This window comes from Camelina sativa, chromosome 12, assembly GCF_030686135.1.
Source record: "Camelina sativa cultivar CO46 ecotype springtype chromosome 12, ASM3068613v1".
In the NCBI taxonomy this organism is placed as follows: domain Eukaryota; kingdom Viridiplantae; phylum Streptophyta; class Magnoliopsida; order Brassicales; family Brassicaceae; genus Camelina; species Camelina sativa.
The window spans coordinates 32,818,471-32,837,239 of NC_141891.1; the positions used below are offsets into that span (position 1 = coordinate 32,818,471).

Below are 18,769 nucleotides of genomic sequence, written 5' to 3' on the forward strand. Positions count from 1 at the left end.
AATTTGGTAAAACAATTAACATAATTAAACTTGATAAAAAAACTTATTTTGATTATTTTTTTATGCAAAACCTTATTTTTATTTTGGTGAGACGGGTTGGCATTAAAGGGAGTTAAGTGAAATTGTTTATTTTTTAAAACACTTTTAGATGTGTATCAGGAGATAAATGTGATGTTAATATATTTTACCATGTTTTCCCTTAGTTTATTCACATCTTTTGCATCTTTTGCTAGCCATTTTCATCATTATTGTGTAGCTTTAGGCCAAATCATGCATTAGAGTTTAGTTGCATTGCATTTGCATCTTTTCATGCATAAACAGGTGATTTTGGAGCTTAAGAGGCATGGATGCAATGCTGAGGAGATGTGAAGCAATCAGGAGGAGGAAAGCAAGAGAGTTAAGGCTGAAGAACCAAGCTCCGGAGTCCAGCTCGACCAAGCACCCGACCGAGTGGGTAGATGGACTCGACCGAGTGGAGTGTGCACGAGAGAAGCCAGCTCGACCATGGACTCGACCGAGCACTGGTCGAGTTGACCGAGCCGTTGACTACTTTGACTTTTTCTATTTTTAGGGCTTCCACCTCCTCACCTATGTAAGGCCTTGTACCTGCAGCCACCAAAGAGTCCAACTTTTTAGATATTCCCTAAACCTAGTTTTTACATTTTTTAGTTTTATTCCTTTTGCATATTTATTTTTAAGATCTTGTACTTCCTTAAGAGAGAAGACTAGATTCTTATATTTTGTTGGTTCTATAACTTTCAAGATATTGAGAATTTGAGTTTCATCCTTTCATCAATATTGAAGATCTTTGTTTAATCTTTCTAATAATGCAAGTTTCAATATTTTCTGGGTTTTTGACTTTGTTCATCATGTATTGTTGTGAGTAGTTTGCTTAGGATCTTGAGGATGGGTTAGGATGGATTGATCTTGTGGTTGTGTGATTTGGTCAAGCTTGATTGTTGTAGATCTCTTCTAGGGTAGATGATCTTAATGCTGATTCTATATCTGAGAGGGTAGAGTCTGATTTCAAGCTTCTTAGCATCACACCAATGTTTAGGAAGCATAGATAAGGCTAGATCTAGAGCTTACCATTAGGCTTGCTAAGATATTAGAAGTCTTGTTTGGTTTGAGATGTACTGCTTAATGCCTGCTTGTGTAGATTCTTTACTGTGTGAGAACAAGTCTAGAATTGCATAGGTTTGATTGTTTCTTGACCATGAGAGTGGGAGAAACTTGTCTTAGATTTATATGTCTAGAGGTTAGCTCAAAGTTTGCTTGAGGTTTGTTGACCAAGTTAGATAACCACAATGATTAGTTCATCCCATGAATCCATCCTCAGGACCCTCTTTGTTTATTGAATTTACAGTCTTAATCCTGTTGCTTGCTTGTAGTTTGTTTTGGTTTAGCATTACTCTGTTTTTATTGCATTGCTCTGTTTTTCCGAATTTGTCTAGCTCGACCACTCACTCGACCTACACTCGGTCGAGTGCTGCTCGAGTTCATCCCCAGAACTTTGTGTTTCATGATTTGTGATTGCCTTGTTTCATTCCTGTTTCATTCTAGTTGCATTTCTGTTGCATTTACTTAGTGTCCTGTTCATTACTAGTCTCTCATTAGTTCATTAGTAGAAGTTTCTATTTCTGTTCCTGCATCATTACTGTTATAATCACCCTGTTTCATTTGCATTTAGTTCTTAGTTCTTGTAGTTTACTTTCTGCATTTTACATTTTCATCTTAGGATTGTTAGTGACATACAATCTTTACATTTGTCTTAACTTAGATTCATATGCATATCTTAACTGTTCACAAACACTCATTTAGGATTGATACCTCTTGTACTGCAATAGCATAAGGGGAATTGAAACACCCATCCATCATTCCATTCATATCTCACCATTGCATCATCATCATCATTCACCACCAATAAAAGATGAGTTTCAATTTGGCGCCGTTGCCCATTTGAGTGTGTTTTCTGACATTTAGGATCCATATTAGTCTAAGCTTAAGTTCGTTTATACACTTGTGAGGTTGCTGTGCTTGAATCTTCTGTTTCTGGGTTGAAGTTCCGTTTCAGGTACCAGCTCGACCATCAGCTCGACCGAGTCGTGATCGAGCACCCGGTCGAGTCAGACGCCGGATCTAAGTAGACACCACTTCCCAGTCGACTCGACCATCCACTCGAGCCTGTGCTCGACCGTGTGTCTGTTCGAGTCAGTAACCATGTTTCAAGGCAGTCAGCTCCATTATGCACCCATGTACCAGCAACAAGGTTTCCAGACTCAATGGTGTCACCCTCCAGCGTTTCAGACCTACCAAGCCCAAGAACCTGACTTAAGAGAAATGATGCAACAATTGTTGTTTGGGCAAGCCAATAAGCAGCTTGAGAAAGCAAGGCAGTTTGAAGAGCTGAACCAAACATTGGATTCTTATTCTCATGACCTGAGTAACCAGCTTGAGAGTCTGACCTCTTCATTCCAGTGCATGGAGAGCTCCATTTCCTCTACTTCAGCTCCTAAGCCACACCAACTTCCTGAACAAGCCATTCAAAACCCAAGGGAGATCACTGTTAAAGCTATCCATCTCCATGAGGAATATGTCACTGAGGACAGTGAGGTTCAAGGTGGGGAGGATTGGTCACTAATTGAAGCCCAGAGTGAAGGTTTTACTGAGAAGACTGAAGCAGAAAAACCACTCGACCAGGTGTTCGACCGCACACACGATCGAGTACCTGATCGAGTGACTGATCGAGTTGCAGACACAGAAGCTGTTAAGCCTGCTAGATACATTCCTCCTGCTTACAAACCACCTCTACCATTCCCAGGACGTTTCAAGGCTCAAAAGATAAGGGAATTGAGGGAGATCATTGAGAAAAAGGAGAAGATAGCTTTGCAACAAGAGAAAGAGAAAGCTTTGAAAGAAGAAGCTGTGGTTGTGAAACAAGAGGAAGTGATGGCTTTGAAGGAAGAAGTAGTCATTGAAAAGAAGGAAGTAATGGCCATACAACAGGAGGTAGTCATTGAGAAGAAGGAGGAAGTGAGGGCTTTGCAACAAGAGGAAGTGAAAATCTTGAAGGAAGTAATGGCTATACAAGAGACTATCATTGCTTACCAAGAAGAAGAGAGAGGACCTGCTTTGGAACAGCATGCTCCATACCCTCTCTATCAGAATTTTTTACTTGAGATGTCAAAGAAGAGGGCTCATGACCAAGATATGAAGGATTTGAAAGAGATTGGGCAAGCTATTGGCTCAACAAAGCTTGAAGATCCAGGCTCCTTCAACTTACCCTGTTCCATCAGCTACATGCACTTCAATAAGTGCCTTTGTGATTTAGGAGCTTCAGTGAGCTTGATGCCATACTCAGTGGCTGAGAAGTTGGGGTATGAGGACTTCAAGGACAGCAACTTCTATGTCAGTCTCGCAGATGGATCCAAGAGGGATGTGGTTGGAGTGATTGAAAACCTCCCTATCAAAATAGGAGAAGCAAGGATCCCAACTGATTTTGCAATCATGAGCATGGAACAAGAGCCTAAAAACCCTCTTATCTTGGGAAGGCCATTCTTAGCTACAGCTGGGGCTGTTATTGATGTGAAGATTGGGACTATCAAGCTCCACCTGACTGAAGACTTCACTATGAAGTTTGACATCAACAATCCCACTAATCTGCCTTCCAAATATGATCTACCTTCCACTATAAAAGGAAAGGAGGATCATGAGGTCTCAAGTGAGGAAACTGCTTCAAGGGGTAAGCTAACCCTTCAAGAAGATTCAGTGGAGAAGCTAAAGGGTTCAGTTCAAGTGCTAGCTGGTTTAGTCAAGGATCTCCAAGTCAAGCTGAACAAAAAGACTTTGAAGAGAGCAAGGCCAAAGCTCAAGGATAAGAAGAAACATGGTTCAAGTGCTAAGGAGGTAGTGATCAAGAAGGAACACAAAGGTTATCAGGTAGAACCAGGGGGATTTCATCACCTCCTTGGTCTCTAAACCAAACCTGAAAAGGCATCAAAAGTCAAGCTTAGTGACTCTAAACAAGCTCACTAGGGAGGAAGTCCCTGAGGTATCCCTGTATATATTGCTTTGGAATTTTGGTATTTTGATTTTTGCTTTGCTGTTTTCATGGTTAGGAAAGCTAGGGAGTCTGAATATAAGAAGAAGACTCAAGATATGGAGACTCGCGGTCTAGCTCGACCCCCCCCCCCCCCCCACTCGGACATGCACTCGACCGAGTCACGGTCGATTGGCATTGTCGAGCTGCCCCAATCACCTTCCTCCAGTCACCAGCAGGACCCCAGCTACACCTTTGATAGTATGCAGGAGGATGTGGACAGCTTCTTCTCCAATCCTTGAGGTAACATTATCACCTTACCATTGTATATACCATAGCATTTCATATGTTGTGTTTTGTTTTAAATCTTGAATCCTCAAACAAATTTCTTTCACACAAGGGACTGTGTGATTTAAGTTTGGGGGAGGGTTTGAGATAGCATTTGATGTTGTGTTTTGTTTTCTTATTTCAAATTTTTAGCATAATCATGTTAGCACTTGCATAAGCATCTAAGGCATAGAAAAACCATAAAAATTTGAAAAATTTTGAAAAAATCTTCATAAAAAAGAGAGTGTTCATGTAGTTTGCATTGCATATTAGGATCTTGTTTATCATGTTTCATGTAGAATTGCATAATATTACCATTAGGGATCTATGATGAGTATTTCCTTGTTAGCTTGCTTAATTCACTAGATTAGGATCAATGCCCAAGTTAATAGTACTTTGATGCTAATTGAGTAGTTAGAAGCATAAGATTGAACCAAGCCTTGAATTCCTGCATTGCATTTGGTCTAAATTGAAGCATGTTATGATTTGATGCCATTTCCTATCTATAAGAACCTAATATTGACTGTTAATTATCAATGTATGCATTGCTTTAAACTCATGGATACCATATACATATTTGGATAATCTTTCTCCTTTTGCCACTCTTGTTGATCCAAGAAGCTGATTTCACTTTTAAATCAGTTTCCCTACCCCCAACCAAACCTTCTTTCAAGCCATGTTTATTCTTGTGTGTGTGAGGCCTATTTTTGGGATTGAGCTTGGTAGAAAGTGTGAGGTTTGAACTGACAAGAGTAAAACCTTGTGTAGTTCTAGTTTGCAATTTCCAAACTAGATAGGACTAGGTGGTTCACTTGTTGGGTTTGGGACTTGGCTGCTTAGTTAAAGAAAAGAAAAGGAAAGTGGAAAAAGAGAAAGAAAAGGGTAGAGTCTTTAGGAGGGGAATGAATTTAAGCAAAAGCTAAAGTCTAGTGAAAGGATGGGAAGTAAAAATTGTTATCTAAGATGGTTCTAGTTAAAGAAAAGAAAAGAAAGCAAGGTGAAGTTTAGCAAAAAGCTTATATGTCTTAAGAATAAGAAGAAAAGAGAACCATAGAAATAAGAAAAAAATTCCCCATTCCACTAGAAAGATCAATTAAGAAACCTCTCCTAAGACTTGAAAACCAAAAGAGAAAAGGGTTAAAGAGAAAAGAAGAAATAAAGGGTAGCACTAGGATCATTTGGGTTTAGATTGCTAGGATAAACACTTTGGGTGCCTTTGGGTAGACAAGGTTTTATTCTTGTATGTGTCTAGGTGTTCTTACCTTTAGCATTCTTCTAAAGCTCAATCCATTTTCATGAGAGAACCTTGATGTTGACAAGCCCTACTCTAAAAAGAGACCATCTTTGTCTCAAAACCCTTTATTACCAAGCCAAATGAGTTTAAGCATTGCATAGAATTGATTCATGTTCTTGATTAATGAATGTTAAAGGAAATGGTTAATTTGAATGCATGTGGATGTCTTAGGCTCAAATCAATAAAGGTTGTATGCTTGTCTAAAGTCTTTAATTCCAGCTCATTCAACTTGCATCATAGTATTAGTAACTTGGACATTGATTCTAGATGGTCTACTTGCAAGCTTTAGGAGCTGAGATCCCACTTTCAAACCTCACTTTCCTACTTATGTCTTGTTTATTTGCTTGAGGGCAAGCAAAGACTAAGTTTGGGGGTGTTGATGTTCATATATTTTACCATGTTTTCTCTTAGTTTATTCACATCTTTTGCATCTTTTGCTAGTCATTTTCATCATTATTGTGTAGCTTTAGGCCAAATCATGCATTAGAGTTTAGTTGCATTGCATTTGCATCTTTTCATGCATAAACAGGTGATTTTGGAGCTTAAGGGGCATGGATGCAATGCTGAGGAGATGTGAAGCAATCAGGAGGAGGAAAGCAAGAGAGTTAAGGCTGAAGAACCAAGCTCCGAAGTCCAGCTCGACCAAGCACCCGACCGAGTGGGTAGATGGACTCGACCGAGTGGAGTGTGCACGAGAGAAGCCAGCTCGACCATGGACTCGACCGAGCACTAGTCAAGTTGACCGAGCCGTTGACTACTTTGACTTTTTCTATTTTTAGGGCTTCCACCTCCTCACCTATATAAGGCCTTGTACCTGCAGCCACCAAAGAGTCCAACTTTTTAGATATTCCCTAAACCTAGTTTTTACCTTTTTTAGTTTTATTCCTTTTGCATATTTATTTTTAAGATCTTGTACTTCCTTAAGAGAGAAGACTAGATTCTTATATTTTGTTGGTTCTATAACTTTCAAGATATTGAGAATTTGAGTTTCATCCGTTCATCAATATTGAAGATCTTTGTTTAATCTTTCTAATAATGCAAGTTTCAATATTTTCTGGGTTTTTGACTTTGTTCATCATGTATTGTTGTGAGTAGTTTGCTTAGGATCTTGAGGATGGGTTAGGATGGATTGATCTTGTGGTTGTGTGATTTGGTCAAGCTTGATTATTGTAGATCTCTTCTAGGGTAGATGATCTCAATGCTGATTCTATATCTGAGAGGGTAGAGTCTGATTTCAAGCTTTTTAGCATCACACCAATGTTTAGGAAGCATATATAAGGCTAGATCTAGAGCTTACCATTAGGCTTGCTAAGAGATTAGAAGTCTTGTTTGGTTTGAGATGTATTGCTTAATGCCTGCTTGTGTAGATTCTTTACTGTGTGAGAACAAGTCTAGAATTGCATAGGTTTGATTGTTTCTTGACCATGAGAGTGGGAGAAACTTGTCTTAGATTTATATGTCTAGAGGTTAGCTCAAAGTTTGCTTAAGGTTTGTTGACCAAGTTAGATAACCACAATGATTAGTTCATCCCATGAATCCATCCTCAGGACCCTCTTTGTTTATTGAATTTACAGTCTTAATCCTATTGCTTGCTTGTAGTTTGTTTTGGTTTAGCATTACTCTGTTTTTTTTGCATTGCTCTGTTTTTCCGAATTTGTCTAGCTCGACCACTCACTCGACCTACACTCGGTCGAGTGCTGCTCGAGTTCATCCCCATAACTTTGTGTTTCATGATTTGTGGTTGCCTTGTTTCATTCCTGTTTCATTCTAGTTGCATTTCTGTTGAACTAGTCTCTCATTAGTTCATTAGTAGAAGTTTCTATTTCTGTTCCTGCATCATTACTGTTATAATCACCCTGTTTCATTTGCATTTAGTTCTTAGTTCTTGTAGTTTACTTTCTGCATTTTACATTTTCATCTTAGGATTGTTAGTGACAAACAATCTTTACATTTGTCTTAACTTAGATTCATATGAATATCTTAACTGTTCACAAACACTCATTTAGGATTGATACCTCTTGTACTGCAATAGCATAAGGGGAATTGAAACACCCATCCATCATTCCATTCATATCTCACCATTGCACCATCATCATCATTCACCACCAATAAAAGATGAGTTTCAAAATGTATTACTACACTATACATATACCACACGGGTTAAAACCTTGAAAACACTACAAAATCCTATATTTTGAATACTTCAATCAAATACCTGTAAATTTTTATATTTTTATAAGAAAATAATAATAAAAAATACAATATAAATTTAAAATTTTAAAAATTAAAAATATTGTCCTGCGGTATACCGCAGGTTAAATCCTAGTTTACTTTAGTTTTTCAACACTTCATATTTTTTCAAAGTCTCAACGGTAATTAAGAAACATACTAAGGTTTGGAAATGTACGATCTTTCCAAAGTCTCCACGAAATGACACAAGATTTTCTATCCTGTATTACAGTTTTACCAGATTTATATAAAGATTTTTTTATCATTCCAACAAAGGTGAATTGTTATAGGATAGAAAGACTTTGCTTTTATAAGAATAACTCTCTTATTATTGCTTAGAAAATAACTCAAAACTAAACAATGTTTGCACTCATTCTCATATCATTGCCACAACTCAAAAATTGATATATATAGTGCTTTATTCTCCTATTTCTATTAGAACTAGATAACTCCTAATTCTAGTAGAATTGTGCTAAGCCCCTCTTGTCCTTATCTTTCCTTTGTAAGGATATCTTGGGCCTTAAGTCTTTGAAGCTTATCCAACAATTTCCCCCTTAAACTTCAAATTCTCTTTGCTTACTTCATGAACACCTATCAAGCTCCTCATTTCTTCAAACTTCACTCTAGCGAATGCTTTGGTCAGAATATCATCTTTCTGTTCCACTCCAGGAATGTGCTCCATACGAATGAGCTCTCTCTCAATGCATTCTCGCACAAAGAAGTATCGCTTATGTATGTGCTTGCTTCTCCCATGAAACACTGGGTTCTTAGCAAGTGCAATTGCAGACTTGTTATCAACATACATCATGATTTGAGCTTCCTTCTTCCCTGTGACTTCACTTAAAAGATCCTGGAGCCATATCGCTTGCTTTGCTCCTTCTGTTGCAGCCATAAACTCGGCCTCACATGAAGATAAAGCAACTGTGTCTTGCTTCCGTGTACACCATGTGATCGGAGTATCACCAAAGAGGAATAAATGTCAACTAGTACTCCTCACATCATCTTGATCTACGTTGTGACTGCTGTCACTGAAGCCAACGATCTCCTTTAAGCCACCTCGCTTATAATTGAGACCATAAGACATCGTTCCTCTGAGATAATGCAAGATCTGTTTTATGATCTCTCCATGAGACTTCCGCGGACTCTGCATATATCTGCTTACAATACTCACCGCAAAAGACAAGTCATGTCGAGTGTGTAAGAGATATCTCAAACAACCAACGTTTCTTCTAAACCGAGTATGATCTATCTCTGTTTCATCAAGTGACTTAGAGACCTGCAACCCAAACTCCATTGGAATCACTGTCGAGTTGCGGTTTTGAAGTTCTTCTTCTTTTAAAATCCTCTGTGCATATCCTTCTTGTTTGATGGTGATACGATCAACTCCTTGATGCACTTCAATACCAAGGTAGTAGGTGAGCCTACCGAGATCAGACATCTCAAATTTCGAAGACATCCCTTCCTTGGAATCCTTAATCGCTCAAAGATTGTTGCTTGTGATAAACAAATCGTCCACATAAACAGCAACAATTAGTAGATCACCTCCTTTCTCCTTTCAATATACTGCAGTTTCCTTTAAACATCTCTTGAAGCTCATCTCCTTCAAGATTTGATCCAACTTAGTGTTCCAGGCTCGTGGAGCTTGTCTTAAGCCATATAGAGCTTTTGTCAGCTTATAAATTCTATGTTCTTCCCCCTTGATCTCAAAACCTTCTGGTTGATCTACATAGACATCCTCCTTCAATTCACCATGTAAAAATGCAGTTTTTACATCCAAATGATGGATCTCCCATCCATCGGATGCAGCCAATCCTATCAGCATCCTTATTGTCTCCATACGAGCTACAGGAGCAAAAGCTTCTTCATAATCAACTCCATTTTCTTGCACATAAGTTTGATTGATGTTGATCTGAGTTAGAGAACATAAGTTTGTTCTGATTTTCTTCAGGATATCCTTCTCCTGCAATCCTTTCTTCAAACGCTTTTAGTCTTCCCACTATGTCTTCGAAACTAGTGGTGTTGAGGTTGAGAACTTGTTCAAGAGAAGCTACCATGTGAATGAACTTGCTTCTAGGTAGACTATTTAAGAATTTCTTCACAAGCCTCGGCTCTTCGATGATTTCACCAAGCGCTGCTGCTTTGGTTGCGATTTCAGACAATTTTCCATAAAAAATTGTCGACCTTATCTGCCTCTGTCATGCATATCTTCTCAAACTATGACACGAGTGTCTGCAAACGTGCCTCCTTGACACGTTCTGCTCCAAGATTCCTAGACTGAATTGATAGCCAAATTGCTTTTGGTGTACTCAAGTTACCAACCTGCATGGTAAGTGCTTCAGGAATCGACTGAAACAACAAAGCTGTAGCGATGTCATTCTTTTCTGGATCATCTGATCCTGGTTCGATCGTTTCCCAAACTTTATGAATCCACAGCATGAACCTCATCGTCATGGACCATACCGTGTAATTCGTAGAAGTCAAAAGAGGGCACTGAATAGAGACCGCTTTGTCCAACTCCTTTGGACGTGATGAAGCTATGATTTCCCCCATTGTTGTGGTTCGATACTCTCTACCAAACCCTGCTCTGTAATCGAATCACAACCTTGATAAATTAAACCTAGAGCTCTGATGGTTGGTTAATTGGTCACATTTTATTCATGAAATGGGTTGGATTGGTATTAGTCTGGATACAGCAAAATAATTCTATTAGGTCTAATGTACTTATTAGATCTAATAAGTATAAGTTCCTTGTGTCAGAATTGAGAAATTCTATGGCTCGAATCTTTAGTATTCTCTTATTTATTACCTGTGTCTACTATTTAGGCAGAATACCATCACCCATTTTTACTAAGAAACTAAAAGGAACCTCAGAAACGGGTGGGACTAAACAGGACCAAGAGGTATCCACCGAAGAAGCTCCTTTTCCTTCTCTTTTTTCGGAAGAAGGGGAAGATCTGGACAAAATCGATGAAATGGAAGAAATCCGAGTGAATGGAAAAGACAAAATTAATAAGGATGATGAATTCCACGTTCGAACATACTATAAAACAGTTTCTGAAAATCTAGATGGAAATAAAGAAAATTCGAATTTAGAATTTTTCAAAATAAAAAAAAAAGAGGATCATTAAAAAAATCAATACATAGGACAAATATAAGAACAGATAAGAAGAGATCCGACTTCCACCTATATATTTTGTTACTTCTCCTACAAAGAAACTTGTAATACCTACTCCGTTTGTAATTCCATCAATGATTCGTTTATCAAAAAAATTCGTTTGTTTTGCTAATCTTCTTATACTTTCAATGAAAGATGTTTTAAAAAAAGCATCTATGTAACCACGATTATATGACCAATTATATACAAAATTTATTAGTTTTTCCCAACGAATTCGTTTAGAATTCCATTTTTGAAATGAATTAAGTAAGGTTAAATTTAATAAAGATGAATAAAAAGGCTTATATAAACAGTATGCTATAAATATTCCAAAAAAAGCTATACTGACTGAAAAAGTTGCATTTCTCAAAAATTCATACCAATCTACAAAATTTTGTGAATTTTTATGCAAAAGGTTTATTGATGGCGTGAATAATTTTGATAATATATCAAAGTCTATTCCTTCTTGATTGAAAGGAATTCCTATGGCTCCAATAAACAAAGTAAATAAAAGCAATATAAGCATAGGAAATAGAATAGTATTGTCTGGTTCCTGGGGATAATAGAAAGTTCTTTTATTAAGTCCAAAATTTTCAACAGTAATAAAAATTTGATTTCTTACATTATTACTAATTTTATATGTTTTATTGCAAAAAAAAGAAGCTCTTTTTGTATTATTCATTGTTAATAATGGTACTAACCCAAAATTTTTATTAAGTTTTTTTTCTTCGTCTTTACCCCATAAAGAGAGTGAATAGAAGGAGCTACTTTTTTTTCCACTGTAATTTAGAAAATAAGTGTTTAAATGTCCTTCGAAAGTAAGTAAATAAATCCGAAACATATAAAATGCGGTTAATCCCGCTGTTGAACAAGCTATTATTGCAAAAATTGGCGAAAACAACAAACTGTCAGTAAGAATTTCATCTTTCGACCAAAAACAAGCAAGGGGGGGAATACCACAAAGAGAGAGTGTTCCTATTAAAAAGGCCGTTTTTGTAATCGGGACATGTTTTGTCAAACCACCCATAAGAGTCATATTCTGACTTTTATCGGGAGAATATCCAACTATAGCTTCCATTGAATGAATAATGGATCCAAATCCTAAAAACAACAAAGCTTTCGAATAAGCATGAGTAATCAAATGAAATAAAGCAGATCGATAAGACCCCATACCTAGAGCTAACATCATATAACCCAGTTGAGACATTGTAGAATAGGCTAAACCTCGCTTAATGTCTTTTTGAGCAAGAGCTAACGTGGCCCCTAAGAGTACTGTTATTATACCTATCAAAGATATTATATACATTATAGAAGGGATAACTATAAAAAGAGGAAGAAGCCGAGCTACAAGAAAAATCCCCGCCGCTACCATAGTAGCAGCATGTATAAGAGCGGAAATGGGAGTAGGGCCCTCCATGGCATCAGGTAACCATACATGAAGAGGAAATTGTGCGGATTTAGCAATAGGACCTACAAATAATAGAAATGCACACAAAGTAAGGAATAAGAGATTTACTCTATTATTTAAAATTAAATTATTGAATATTTCGAACAAATCCTGAAATTCAAAACTGCCAGTTATCCAATAAAGACCTAAAATTCCTAATAATAAACCAAAGTCTCCTACACGATTAGTTACAAAAGCTTTTTGACAAGCATTCGCTGCAATAGGTCGTGTGAACCAAAAACCTATTAATAAATACGAACACATTCCAACTAATTCCCAAAAAAATGGCAAAAAAGAAAGCATTCATTCCTTTTTTTTATTTTACATCTATAGTCTTTTTGCCCTGGTTGATCTCTCTCTGCTGTAATAAAAGTTTGAAAACTTGGATTACTAATTGGTGGAATACTAGACAATGTGAAACTTTTTTGAATGATATTCAAGAAAAAAGTGTTCTAGAAAAATTCATACAATTAGAGGAACTATTCCAGCTCGATGAAATGATAAAGGAATACCCAGAAACCGATTTACAACAATTTCGTCTAGGAATCCACAAAGAAACGATCCAATTCATCAAGATACACAATGAGTATCGTATCCATACAATCTTGCACTTCTCGACAAATCTAATATCTTTCGTTATTCTAAGTGGTTATTCCTTTTGGGGTAAGGAAAAGCTTTTTATTCTGAATTCTTGGGTTCAAGAATTTCTATATAATTTAAGTGATACAATTAAAGCTTTTTCGATTCTTTTATTAACTGATTTATGTATTGGATTCCATTCGCCTCACGGTTGGGAACTAATGATTGGTTATATTTACAAAGATTTTGGGTTTGCTCATTATGAGCAAATTTTATCTGGTCTAGTTTCTACCTTTCCAGTCATTCTTGATACAATTTTTAAATATTGGATTTTTCGTTATTTAAATCGTGTATCTTCGTCACTTGTAGTGATTTATCATGCAATAAACGACTAAAAAAAGATTCACCGATCCAATTTTAATCTTTCGTACCTTATACATCATAACCAAATCAAAGTCGTATTTACTTTACTCTTTTTACCCATGAGGGATTCCTTGTATATTTCAACAAAAAAAATTTGATTTTTTTTCAGTAAATGTAAATAGCAGAATTGTGGCTAGGGAAGTATATTATCGACCTAGCTAACTTTATTGTAGAAATTTTCGGGATAAATGATTGGACCATGCAAACTAGAAATACCTTTTCTTGGATAAGGGAAGAGATTACTCGCTCCATATCTGTCTCACTCATGATATATATAATAACTTGGGCATCCATTTCAAGTGCATATCCGATTTTTGCCCAGCAGAATTATGAAAATCCACGAGAGGCAACTGGGCGTATTGTATGTGCCAATTGCCATTTAGCTAATAAGCCCGTGGATATTGAGGTTCCACAAACGGTACTTCCTGATACTGTATTTGAAGCAGTTGTTAAAATTCCTTATGATATGCAACTAAAACAAGTTCTAGCTAATGGTAAAAAAGGAGCTTTGAATGTGGGAGCTGTTCTTATTTTACCGGAGGGGTTTGAATTAGCCCCCCCGATCGTATTTCACCCGAGATGAAAGAAAAGATGGGAGATCTGTCTTTTCAGAATTATCGCCCCAATAAAAAAAATATTCTTGTGATAGGTCCTGTTCCTGGTCAAAAATATAGTGAAATAACCTTTCCTATTCTTGCTCCGGACCCTGCTACTAATAAAGATGTTCACTTCTTAAAATATCCTATATACGTAGGTGGAAACAGGGGAAGGGGTCAGATTTATCCTGATGGTAGCAAAAGTAACAATACAGTTTATAATGCTACGGCAGGAGGGATAATAAGCAAAATTTTACGAAAAGAAAAAGGGGGATACGAAATAACCATAGTGGATGCATCAAATGGACGCGAAGTGATTGATATTATCCCTCGAGGCCTAGAACTTCTTGTTTCCGAGGGCGAATCCATTAAACTCGATCAACCATTAACGAGTAATCCTAATGTGGGTGGATTTGGTCAGGGGGATGCGGAAATAGTACTTCAAGACCCATTACGTGTCCAAGGCCTTTTGTTCTTCTTAGGATCGGTTGTTTTGGCACAAATCTTTTTGGTTCTTAAAAAGAAACAGTTTGAGAAGGTTCAATTATCCGAAATGAATTTTTAGATCTGTCTATTTAGCTTTATCAAATTCGTAAAAAAGAACAAAAAAATTATGAAAAGCCTTTTGCCTCTCTTTAGATTTGCTATTCTAGATGTCAGAAATTACTTGTATCATAGTCCTAATACTAGTATGTATATTGAGAAGAATTCACTTTACCCCCCCCCCCCTTTATTTATTTTTCAATAAAAATTTGAAAAACGAAAAGAGGTGTGATGTAACTCTGTCGTTATTGACCAATTGAAATTGATAGAATGTATGAATAATCAAGAGTTTTTTTTCTAGTCGAATGGCAAAATTTGACTAGATACTAAAATCAGATAAGGAACGCACGCGCCGAAAAAAAAGGGAACCATAAATCGGCGAAACAACAAGTTTTAGGGACTATAGGGAGTATTTTTTATCTTGCTAGTCTTCGACACAAGAAAAGGATGTCTAAAATTCCTTTTCTTGTGTCCATCTTGTCCGTCTTGATTCAATTCGTTAAAAATTCCTATTCTTAATTTACATATATATTACTGTTTCTATATATATAACGTTTTAATATATTATAATATATTAATTAAAAGTATATATAATTATTAATTAATAATATAATAGTAGTTAATTTTTGTAGTTTTCTTTTTTTTTTTCAATTTTGATGAAATACTAAATAAATAAAAAAAGAAAAAACTTATATTTCTATTTTATATAGTATAGACCAAATTGAAAATTTTAATGATAGATCTAATGATAAAAAATATTGTGTCAGCCGGGGAAGCAGGAAAAGGGGGAATTAAGTGATTCCCCTTTTTTTATTCTATCTTTGAAAGGTTAAAAAATACTATATGTTCATAATCTACTAATCTAATTAAGTTCATTTTTCAAAAACACGATAAAAATTTGTTCTGATTATTAGCAGTTCAACGGGACCCCCTCGAATCAGACAAAGAAGGAAGAGTTGGGCCCCGTTGAGTTCTTATGTTTTCACGTCTATAACTCAGCTCATCCAATTTTTACAGGGATGAACCTAATCCTGAATATGAACCATAAAAGAAAATACCTATTAAACCGATCACAAGAATACCAGCTACAGTACCTATTACCCAAAGAGGAATCCTTCCAGTAGTATCAGCCATTTATCCCGCTTCCCTCCACATTTCATCGAGTGGTCATGCTAGAAACATAAACAGTCAGAGATAATTATTATATATAATCCATCCGAATGGGATAAGAAAATTACTCCTCTTTCTTTTTTATTTTATTATTCTATGCTCTTTTCTTAATTGAAGAAATAATTCGAAAATAAAACAGCAAGTACAAAAATAAGTAATAACCCCCAATAGAGACTGGTACGATTTAATTCAACACTTTGTTCGTTCGGATTTGATTGTGTCATAGCTCTATAATTGAATTAGGTTTATCGTTGGATGAACTGCATTGCTGATATTGACCCCAAAAAAGAAACGGTAGGTACAGCTAGTCCATGAACAGCCAACCAGCGCACTGTAAAAATTGGATAGGTCCTATCTATAGTCATTGGGTCCTCCTAAAAAGATCTACTAAATTCGTCGAGTTGTTCCAAAGGATCAAAACGGCCTGTTATTAATGGAATGCCTTGTCGGCTCTCTGTAAAATACTCGTTTGGACGAGGGCTCCCGAACACATCGTAAGCTAAACCGGTGCTGACGAATAACCAGCCCGCAATGAATAGGGAAGGTATAGTAATGCTATGAATGACCCAGTATCGAATACTGGTAATAATATCAGCAAAAGAACGTTCTCCTGTGCTTCCAGACATACTGAACTCCAGATATTCTCGTAGGGAATCGATTCTGTAAAAGATGAATCAGTAAATTAAAATTAACTGAGATTGCATCTTTGTGAGATCGTCAATAAAGTACCAAGGGTATTTTTAGAGTCTACCGAATCAGTATAGCTATCCTTCTTCTGACACAGCAACGCAATTTGAATTAGTATAGAAATGGGGTGTTAGATAATTTTTTTTTCTTGCTTGTCGATGTATAACCGTGTCCCACTTTTTCAAATTACTATAATCTATAAGGGGCTTTGATCCTTTATTCGTTTTGGACTAGAAAATAAACTAAAGATTAGATAAAATGAAAACCCAAGAGGTTAGTTTTTAATTCTAATAATTCATGAAGGAAATTTTCATATTGTCCCAAGTTAATTGAATTAAAAATTAATAAATTTCATTTTCATTGCATATGCATAATTGTAGAATAGATTTTTTTTAATGATAATGTGATCCCCCCCGTTTACTTTTTGTTTCATTTTAACGAATGAATTTGCAGTAACAAGAAAAAGAAGAATAGTTTTGGATTGGATCAATTAAAAAGAACAACAAATAATAATAAAAATAATAACAAAAATACTAAATATTTGTAATGGGTGCATTGTTTTGTTGTATTCAATTCACAATTCAAAGGTTTTTTTCTTTCTTTAACTAACTACAAAGGTGATGGGTTTTTCACTCTATTTTCTATATAATCTCGAAAGAAAACAACCTAAAACCTTGAAAGGAAACGATAATAGAAATTGCTAATTACAAGTTTTAAAAATCTAGTTATCTTTTAAAATCTAGTTAAAATAAATAAATATTTTTTGGACTAATCTCGTTCTCCGTGTAGGATACCTCTTTTCTTTTTAGTCTCATTCGATAGATTAAATGAAGAAAACTGCTCTACTATTTAATCTAATGAGTTCAAATTTAAGTAAATTCAATTTTAATAAAGTAGAAAGGGGCATATTCTAGGTTCTAAGGTCAATTAAAAAAAAAGAATAAAACAACTTATTTTCAAATTTTTACATATTAATTCAAAAAAAGTTATATGTTTTGACTGACGTTAGATAATAGAGTTTTTTTTATTATTAATTTCTTAAAGAGTTTTTCAATTAATTAGTTACGTTAATTCTGACTCCTGAGATAGTGCAGATGCCAAAGACGATGAATTGAGTTCTTTTTATCCTTCTCTATTTTTGTTCATACCACCTATAATGATTGATAATTCACCAATTTTCAATTTAATTTTTTAATTCTTGGAACTAGTTATCTTTCTCTATTTCTAAAAAAAAATTTCAATTGAAACTTAGGGAAGTACTTTAGAAACATATGTATAAAAAAACATATTTTATTGAGTCCCTTCATGCTTACTATAACTAGTTATTTCGGTTTTCTACTAGCAGCTTTAACTATAACCTCAGTTCTATTTATTGGTCTAAGCAAAATACGACTTATTTGAAATTAATGGAATGCAGATTTTTTTATAAAAAAAGGTTTTCGGTGGTATTTCATATGTTCAATAGTTGCTTACCGTGTTAATTACCCAATTTTGGTCATTCAGATTCATCGGCAATACAGATTAAGAGCTAGGAATAGATAGTACCTCTCTTTTCTCCCTTTCAAAAATGAAAACAAAAGAAAATTGAAATGATTGAAGTTTTTTTATTTGGAATCGTCTTAGGTCTAATTCCTATTACTTTAGCTGGATTATTCGTAACTGCTTATTTACAATACAGACGTGGTGATCAGTTGGACTTTTAATTAATTAACATCTCGTTTTTTTACTGACCTCCTTCTTGCTTTCCTATGCGGGAGGTCTAATTCCGATTGCTGCTCAGTAATTTTGAACAGTGGAATTTTGACACAATCTAATAAACAAGAGTGAAATCACGCTCTGTAGGATTTGAACCTACGACATTGGGTTTTGGAGACCCACGTTCTACCGAACTGAACTAAGAGCGTTTTTCTTGTTTTTTTTCTAAAAAACGAAAAGGCTAGAAAGAGGGCATTCTTTAACCCGACTCGATTTTGTACGTATATACTATATCCTACATAGTATATCATAAATTTCAGAATTATATGTATGTCCGATTTTATTAAAAAAATCGATCAAAACAGATACCTCGTTACTGCTCTTCTGAGCAGTAATAGGTAGGGATGACAGGATTTGAACCCGTGACATTTTGTACCCAAAACAAACGCGCTACCAAGCTGCGCTACATCCCTTTCAATTGGTTTACAGTGTCATTGTAGAGAATTCCTGTCTTGTTTTCCACATCCTTCTTCTTTTTTTATTGGTATATCAAATTCATTTATTCTTTTTTCTCGTATTTCTCATA

At 35.7% G+C, this 18,769-nt stretch overlaps 1 non-coding gene across 1 annotated transcript; it reads right to left on the reverse strand.

The window, feature by feature from the left end:
- Positions 1 to 18,318: 18,318 nt before the first annotated feature.
- Positions 18,319 to 18,392, reverse strand: TRNAW-CCA (transfer RNA tryptophan (anticodon CCA)). Its single transcript has one exon. It is a non-coding gene; the product is annotated as a tRNA-Trp (tRNA).
- Positions 18,393 to 18,769: the final 377 nt, after the last annotated feature.